The following is a 10,179-nucleotide window of genomic DNA, read 5'->3' as shown; positions in this document are numbered from 1 at the left end:
GGCCACTCAGTAAGCAACTCCAGTGTAGATTTGGCCTTATGTTTTAGGTTATTGTCCTGCTGAAAGGTGAATTAATCTCTCAGTGTCTGTTTGAAAGCAAACTGAAGCAGGTTTTCCTCTAGGATTTTGCTTGTGTTTAGCTCAATTTAGTTTATTTTTAATCCTGAAAAACTCCCCACTCCTTAACAATTACAAGCATACACATAACACGATGCAGCCACCACCATGCTTGAAAATATAGAGTGGTACTCAGCAATGTGTTTTATTGGATTTTCCCTAAACACAACACTTTCTATTCAGGACAAAAAGTTAATGTCTTTGCCACATTTCTTGCAGTTTTACTGCAACCTGGTTGCATGTTTTGGAATGTTTTTTTTCTGTACAGGCTTCCTTTAAAATCACCATTGACCTCATGGTGAAATCCCTGAGCGATTTCCTTCCTCTCCCACAACTGAATTAAGTTTAACTGACTCCTGTACCGTATCCTTGTCGTGACTGGGTGTATTGATACACCATCCAAAGTGTAATTAAGAACTTCACCATGCTCAAAGGGATATTCAATGTCTGCTTTTGTTTTACCCATCTACCAATAGATGCCCTTCTTTGCGAGGCGTTGGAAAGCCTCTCTTGTCTTTGTAGTTAAATCTTTGTTTGAAATTCAATTCTCGACTGAGGGAACTTACAGTTAATTGTATGTGTGGTGTACAGAAATGAAATTGTCATTCAAAAATCATGCTCACCACTATTATTGTGCGTGGAGTGAATCCATGCAACTTATTATGTGACTTGTTAAGCAAATGTTTCCTCCTGAACTTATTTAGGCTTGCCAAAACAAAGGGTTGAATACTTATTGACTCAAGACATTTCAGCTTTTCATTTTTTATTCATTAGAAAAAATGTCTACAAACATAACACCACCTTGCCGTTATGGGGTATTGTGTGTAGACCAGTGACAAAAAAATCTAATTTTCTTTCCATTTTAGATTCAGGCTGTAAGACAACAACATGTGGGAAATGTCAAGGGGTGTGAATACTTTCTGAAGTCACTGTATATGCATGCAGCTTCTTCTGTGTTAAAGAGACTTGACTCTGTTTATCATCTATCCTTATGCTTTGTTACAAATGCTCAGTCACTCACCCACCATTGCCCCTTGAACCAAATGGTGGATTGGAACTATCTTTATATGTGCAGACAGCTACATTGGTACGTGTTCATTTACAAAACCATATTGGATAAACTCCCTCTACATCTGTAGCCTGCTCGCCTCTACCACTAGCAGTTACCAGACCCGGTCTACTAGGTGGTTGCTACTTAAAGTCCCCAGGGCCTTCACCGAGTAAGGCAAGACTGCCTGCTGCTATTGTGGACCAGAGGCATGGAATAGTCGACAAGATATGCTTCACCTAGATGTATTAGTGCCCCTAAAGGGTTTAAAACTCTGATGAGAGACGGTTCATGATGAGTGTAAATATTTCCTGTAGGCTGGATTGTGCTGTTGATGTGCTGATTGTATTGTATGTTTTACATGTAGTAATGTTGTAATGATTACTGCTGCCTTCTTGGCCAGGTATCCCCTGCAAAAGAGACTGGGTGTCAATGAGCTTTTCCTGGTTAAATAAAGGTTAAATAAAACAAAATAAACATTGTTTCCCGTGTATGGTAATATGCATGAATTGACGTTCCTGGTTATTCATTGTATCTAATAGATGTAAATATATTGTAAATCACAGGATGCCGCTGAGGGGAGGCTCATAATAATGTCTGGAATAATAATGCTGCTGAGGGGAGGCTCATAATAATGTCTGGAATAATAATGCTGCTGAGGGGAGGCTCATAATAATGTCTGGAATAATAATGCTGCTGAGGTGAGGCTCATAATAATGTCTGGAATAATAATGCTGCTGAGGACGGGCTCATAATAATGTCTGGAATAATAATGCTGCTGAGGGGAGGCTCATAATAATGTCTGGAATAATAATGCTGCTGAGGACGGGCTCATAATAATGTCTGGAATAATAATGCTGCTGAGGACGGGCTCATAATAATGTCTGGAATAATAATGCTGCTGAGGGGAGGCTCATAATAATGTCTGGAATAATAATGCTGCTGAGGACGGGCTCATAATAATGTCTGGAATAATAATGCTGCTGAGGACGGGCTCATAATAATGTCTGGAATAATAATGCTGCTGAGGACGGGCTCATAATAATGTCTGGAATGAAGTGAATGTGTGTTCGATACCATTCCATTGATTCCATTTTAGCCATTACTATGAGCCCGTCCTCCCCAAAATATTCTTAAGAGTCTATTGACACAACCATGTGTCAATCTAAGTAACATAATAAAGAAATCCACATCACAATCCATCAGCTTAAACTAGAGATACTGTATCATTGCATGGGCTGCATCTCAATCCACCTCATCCACTTATGTCGGCCTTCTGCATCTGCAGTGGAAGGTGGCCAAGCTACAGTGGTGTTTGTCAGACCATGAGACATCCCGAAAATTGGTCGGCATCCGAATGGTTTGGTCTACCAAACTACACTGAACAAAAATATAAATGCAACATGCAACAACTTCAAAGATTTGACTGAGTTACAGTTTGTATAAGGAAATCAGTCAATTTAAATGAATGAATTAGGCCCTAATCTATGGATTTGACATGACTGGGAATACAGATATGCATCTGTTGGTCACCAATACATTTTGTTTTAAAAGGTAGGGGAGTGGACCAGAAAAACAGTCAGTATCTGGTGTGACCACCATTTGCCTCATGCAGCGTGACAAATCTCCTTCGCATAGAGTTGATCAGGCTGTTGATTGTGGCCTGTGAAATGTTGTCCCACTTCTCTTCAATGGTTGTGCGAAGTAGCGGGAACAGGAAAACGCTGTTGTACAGGTCGATCCAGAGCATCCCAAACATTCTCAATGGGTGACATTGTCTGGTGAGTTTGCAGGCCATGGGAGAACTGGGACATTTTCAGCTTCCAGGAATTGTGTACAGATCCTTGTGACATGAGGCTGTGCATTACCATGCTGAAACATGAGGTGATGGCGGAGGATGAATGGCACGACAATGGGCCTCAGGATCTCGTCATGGTATCTCTGTGCATTCAAATTGCCATTGATAAAATGCAATAGTTTTCGTTGTCCGTAGCTTATGCCTGCCCATACCATAACCCCACCGCCACCAAGGGGTACTCTGTTCACAACGTTGAGATCAGCAAACCACTCGCCCACACAACGTCTGCCATCTGCCAGGTACAGTTCAAACTGGGATTCATCCACAAAGAGCACACTTCTCCAGTGTGTGAGTGGCCATCGAAGGTGAGCATTTTGAGGACAACGAGTAAGCAGAGCAAGCAGATTAACTTCACTGAGACGGCATTTGACAGTTTGTGCAGAAATTCTTTGGTTGTGCAAACCCACAGTTTCATCAGCTGTCTGGGTGGCTGGTCTCAGGCAATCCCGCAGGTGAAGAAGCCGGAAGTGGAGATCCTGGGCTGGTGTGGTGACACGTGGTCTGCGTTTGTGCGGCCGGTTCGATGTACTGCCAAATTCTCTATAACAACTTTGGAGATGGCTTATGGTAGACAACTTAACATTAAATTATCTGGCAACAGCTCTGGTTGGCATTCCTGCAGTCAGCATGCCAGTTGCACGGTCCATCAAAACATGAGACATCTGACAACTGCACATTTTAGAGTAGCCTTTATTTGTCCCCAGCACAAGGTGCACCTGTGTAATGATCATGCTGTTTAGTCAGCTTTTTGATATACCACACCTGTTAAGTGGATGGATTACCTTTGCAAAGAAGAAATGCTCACTAACAGGGATGTAAACACATTTGTGCACAAAATTTGAGAGAAATATGCTTTTGTGCATATGGAAAATGTCTGGGATCTTTTATTTCAGCTCATGAAGCATGGGACCAACACTTTACATGCTGTCTTTATATTTTTGTAAAGTAAATTATGAAAGGGGGAGACTCTCAACACGATGGTGTTCGCGATTGTGCTCTACGACCCCCACAAGTGTCATTGGACTCATCTGAAGGTAACGCATACAAAAGAATGAAAGTATGGAGTTAATTTGTGCCAACAAAAATAAGGGGTTAAATATTCCAAAAGCTTTGTTATATCTCCTATATATAAGACAGACACTTCAGAACCTTGTTTCTTGTGATTTATTTTTTAATTGTATTTTTTGCCATTTATGAGTGTGTTATTCAATGCGTTTCTATAGCCTAAGGTCAAATTCAATATTTTATAAAATAATTTAAAAATAAAACTTGTTTGATACCTAAAGGTATCAAGGCACAAGGCGAGACCCAAATGCAGACACAGGAGGCAGATGGTTGGAGTCTAACAATGTTTATTCATCCAAAGGGATAGGCAAGAGAATGGTCTTGGACAGGCAAAAAGGTAAAACCTAGATCAGAGTCCAGGAGGTACAGAGTGGCAGACATGCTTGTGGTCAAGGCAGGTGGGTACAAAGTCCAGAAACAGGCATGGGTCAAAACCGGGAGGACTAGAAAAAGGAAAATGCAAAAAGCAGGAGAACGGGAAAAACACTGGAACAAATACACTGGGGAAAACAAGAAACATCTGGAGGGGGTGGAGACAACAACGAGGACGGGTGAAACTGATCAGGGTGTGACAAAAGGGTTATCTAAATCAAATAGCTACATGATACATGGTATGACCATCTAAAACAATTCCATAGGTTAGGTTAAGGTGCCAATTGTGTTTTAAATATACAATATGTTAAACTGATTTAAAGCAAAGTGTAGACCGTGTTGGTTTATGGCACATGGTATTGATTGCACCACATAATATGTATGAATACATGGCTAAAGATCAATCAGATTTGTGAATGATTTATTTCTTATTTTTTTAATTTCACCTTTATTTAACCAGGTAGGCTAGTTGAGAACAAGTTCTCATTTGCAACTGCGACCTGGCCAAGATAAAGAGTCGCAATTCGACACATACAACAACACAGAGTTACACATGGAATAAACAAAACATACAGTCAATAATACAGTAGAACTAAAGAAAACAAAAAGTCTATAAACAGTGAGTGCAAATGAGATAAGTTAAGGAAATAAATAGGCCATGGTGGCGAAGTAATTACAATATAGCAATTAAACACTGGAATGGTAGATCGGCAGAAGATGAATGTGCAGGTAGAGATACTGGGGTGCAAAGGAGGAAACTAAATAAATAAATAAATACCAGTATTGGGATGAGGTAGGTAGATAGATGGGCTGTTTACAGATGGGCTATGTACAGGAGCAGCGATCTGTAAGCTGCTCTGACAGCTGGTGCGTAAAGCTAGTGAGGGAGATGTGAGTCTCCAGCTTCAGAGATTTTTGCAATTCGTTCCAGTCATGGGCAGCAGAGAACTGGAAGGAAAGACGACCAAAGGAGGAATTGGCTTTGGGGGTGACCAGTGAGATATACCTGCAAGAGCGCGTGCTACGAGTGGGTGCTGCTATGGTGACCAGTGAGCTGAGATAAGGCGGGGCTTTACCTAGCAGAGACTTGTAGATAACCTGTAGCCAGTGGGTTTGGCGACGAGTATGAAGCGAGGTCCAACCAACGAGAGCGCACAGGTCGCAATGGTGGGTAGTGTATGGGGTTTTGGTGACAAAACGGATGGCACTGTGATAGACTGCATATAATATAACCCCTAGCTGTGTATTGTCGCTTTCCATGTTGTCTGTTGTCTGTAGCTTGTGAGGTGTGGAAACACTTTGTTGCGTTAATGAATTTTGTTTTGCTGCTTTTTGTTCTATGTTGCTCTGTCTGTATGCTACGTCTTGCTTGTCCTATGTTGCTTTGTCTGTATGCTATGTCTTGCTTGTCCTATGTTGCTCTGCATGTGCTCACTGCTCAATGATTTCTATATTGTAATTGTTTTTAATAACCTGCCCAGGGACTGCGGTTGAAAATTGTCTGGCTGGCTAAAACCGTCACTTTTACTGAAACGTTGATTAATGTGCACTGTCCCTGTAAAAATAAAATTAACTCAAACTCAAACTCAAACAGAGCAATGTGAAATATGGGCTGGTAGCCCTTTCCTGCAGTTAAATGACCTAGTGGCCTCATTGGTGGAATGTTATGAATATTTTTCAGAATTTCATAATTAATAGATAGCTTGTTCAAAACTACACTGAACAAAAATATAAACGCAACATGCAACAACTTCAAAGATTTGACTGAGTTACAGTTTGTATAAGGAAATTATTATATATTTTTTTAATTAAACGCTTAAAATCCTGCTTCTTTGTCAAACGGTTTTGTTCTATTTCAGTCTTCTGTGATGTATATGAAGTCTAATATTGGGATGCAAACTCATAACTGAATGCATTTCAACGCTATATCTGACATGATATGGGTGTCTTCTTTTTTTAACGCAATAACCATGTAAGTGAGGTGTATACTTTCGTTTCAAAGTAGATTCGTTTAAGACTACCAGGAAGCACACTTTGTGACCCTGATTTAGCCTGCTGCAGTAAAAAGATGATGCATGTGCAGAGGAACAGGAAACAGTCTAACTGCCAGCAGAGTTCTTAATATAGGTGTGAAACTCCATTCAAAATAGAACAGTATTATAATGTGCTGATCGGCTTTTCAATGTGGTGAAGGTCTAAAAAGAATGCATGATACTGTGTATATTCTAAAGTGAACATTTTAATTTAAAGAAGACTTTTGAACGTATTCTTACTCTTATTTCATGAAACATATATCTCATCCTTTATATGTATGGAATCAAATGTTACAATTTATACTGTATTACAAAATGTACAACATTAGTTCAAATACATGGCGAAGGTACCCACTAAAAACTTGATTCAAAAGATGAATGTAATAATTACATGTGACTAACATATTTGACATATTAGAAAGATTCTCTACATAAAATACCAGACACTTTGGAAATCCCATTATATCAACCTTCAGGTTTTTTCAATTGCTTTCCCTATATCTGAAATACACTGCGTTACTTAACAGGAATGACAGGCCCACTGTCACTACAATCACTACATGAAAATCAGAACTGATACATGGGAATACATTAGAATCCATAAACTAAGAATGTACAGGACTTCACACACCATAGTTCCTTATCACTTTGGTTCACATTTTGCTTAGAAATGTTCTGCAATTTGATGTGACATAGTTGTTCTGCCAAGAATAGCCTTGTGTTCCTCAGTAAGAACATTCGGTAAAGTACACACTCTAGTGCTTAGCAGTCATTCAGCAGCAGACAGGAACACAACCTATTTACGCTGCAGGATGTGGCAAGGTCCCAAACGATCTCTAACGATGCACGGTAGTATTGTATAGCATACTATGTTAAGTTTAAACAAAGATCTCCTAGATTAGAGTGAGAAGTGTAAGACCAGATGCAGCACAGGAAAAGCTTCATAAAAGGGATTAAAAATGATTGAGGGCAAAAACTATGGGAACCAGTGCTTTTCAAATGTCACTGTACAAATATATTTTCTCTGAAAATGTGATAAATTAATGGCATGACCTCAAGCAAAAATAGTGGTGTAATATTACAAGAACAAAACTACATACTGTGCAGTGAGGTAAATTCCTGAGCCGTGAGGTCAATTACTGTGCATTGAGGTCAATTATTGTGCAGTGAGGTCAATTATCAATTGAGTATCATCAACCATTTAAGTAGTTGGATCTGTTTGTTTTATAAATGGAAACCATCAATAGTGTTTAGGCCTATGGCATAAATACTAGAACAATTCTGAAAATCCATTGTCTCTGTGCTTATCCTATGTCCGAGCCTCATATACAGGATACTGTACCATTATACTTTGCTGAGGAGTCTATCACTCATGAGGGTCCTCGTTAATTAACCCGACTGTCAGAGAGCACAGAGCAGCCCATCAGTCATTCCCTCTCTCTGCCCTCTACTATGCCTATGTTTCTTGCTTTCTTGGGTGGGTGTTTTTTTGAAAATGTTTTACTCTAGTTGTCAGACTTCAAGGTTTCTTAATCAAGGGTCTCTTCTCAGTTTCCTGTTGATATATGTATATTGCGGACCCAAGGAAATCTAGTGCTCACCGATGCGTCTGCTAATGGGGATCCAGATAAAGAATACCCTTCGTTGGTTTACAACCCTCGCCATATGAAATCAACCTGCACCATATGAAAGGCCACACTTGTGTGGTGACCAAAAGGATCATTACAGTACTGTAACACACTGTGCAGGCAGCAACTCATTACAACAAAATACGCCCAACAGTCTTATTGAGAATAGGGAGGCAAAGTCTTGAGGGAGTACTGATTGTGATTCAAATCAAACAGATTATTTTCCATATTTACTTTTGTTTTGGTGTGCTAAGGTTTTTGCTCAGTAAATGAGCTGTAGTGATATGTTTGAGATAGTGGTAAATTAGTTGATCCTGACAAGTAAGTGGAAAAGTTTAGTGAAGGAAAATGCCCCTTTACAATCCATAAGGGTAACATGAGATGGTACCTTACTAAACTATTTAGAATAGGAGCAGATCATTCTCTGATAGAACTCTGATAGAGTTCAGTGTGTCAAATCGGAGGGTCTGCTGTCCGGACCTCTGGCAGTCTCTATGGGGGTGCCACAGGGTTCAATTCTTGGACCGACTCTCTTCTCTGTATACATCAATGATGTCGCTCTTGCTGCTGGTGAGTCTCTGATCCACCTCTACGCAGACGACACCATTCTGTATACTTCTGGCCCTTCTTTGGACACTGTGTTAACAACCCTCCAGAGCCCTCTGGACGGCTCTGACTTAGAATACGTGGACAACTACAAATACCTAGGTGTCTGGTTAGACTGTAAACTCTCCTTCCAGACCCACATCAAACATCTCCAATCCAAAGTGAAATCTAGAATTGGCGTCCTATTTCGCAACAAAGCATCCTTCACTGATGCTGCCAAACATACCCTTGTAAAACTGACCATCCTACCAATCCTCGACTTCGGCGATGTCATTTACAAAATAGCCTCCAACACCCTACTCAACAAATTGGATGCAGTCTATCACAGTGCAATCCGTTTTGTCACCAAAGCCCTATATACTACCCACCATTGCGACCTGTACGCTCTCGTTGGCTGGCCCTCGCTTCATACTCGTCGCCAAACCCACTGGCTCCATGTCATCTACAAGATCCTGCTAGGTAAAATCCCCCCTTATCTCAGCACACTGGTCACCATAGCATCTCCCACCTGTAGCACATGCTCCAGCAGGTATATCTCTCTAGTCACCCCCAAAACCAATTATTTCTTTGGCCGCCTCTCCTTCCAGTTTTTGCTGTCAATGACTGGAATGAACTACAAAAATCTCTGAAACTGGAAACACTTATCTCCCTCACTAGCTTTAAGCACCAACTGTCAGAGCAACTCACAGATTACTGCACCTGTACATAGCCCACCTATAATTTAGCCCAAATAACTACCTCTTTCCCTACTGTATTTATTTTATTTATTTATTTATTTTGCTCCTTTGCACCCCATTATTTTTATTTTTACTTTGCACATTCTTCCACTGCAAATCTACCATTCCAGTGTTTTACTTGCTATATTGTATTTACCTTGCCACCATTACTTTTTTTGCCTTTACCTCCCTTATCTCACTTCATTTGCTCACATCGTATATAGACTTGTTTATACTGTATTATTGACTGTATGTTTGTTTTACTCCATGTGTAACTCTGTGTCGTTGTATGTGTCGAACTGCTTTGCTTTATCTTGGCCAGGTCGCAATTGTAAATGAGAACTTGCCTACCTGGTTAAATAAAGGTGAAATAAAATAAATAAATATAATTTGGGGCTTGGTTATAAAATAAGGCATGGCTAGATGCTTTGTCTTGCTGCCAAATTAAACCACCATCCATTGTTTTTTACATTACCCCTGTATATCGAGACATCCCAAGATTTCACTGGATTCTTTTGGGGCCTCACGTGAAGAATGGAGCTTGGGTATGGTACTGACTGTAGCAATACCATGCTTCTGTAGCAGACGTTACACATACAGCTAATGGTAGGCTGTACATTTTGATGTGCATGCAGTAATATGCTGTATGTGACATATTTTTGAATTTGTCTGCTGCATAACACAGTCGGTATTGGTTGGATAGAAAAAATTATTGTGTTTTGTTGGTTTTATGATT

This window comes from Oncorhynchus mykiss, chromosome 9, assembly GCF_057628025.1.
Source record: "Oncorhynchus mykiss isolate SJ-2025 chromosome 9, ASM5762802v1, whole genome shotgun sequence".
In the NCBI taxonomy this organism is placed as follows: domain Eukaryota; kingdom Metazoa; phylum Chordata; class Actinopteri; order Salmoniformes; family Salmonidae; genus Oncorhynchus; species Oncorhynchus mykiss.
The sequence above is the reverse complement of the archived record's forward strand: the minus strand, read 5'-3'. Positions refer to the sequence as shown.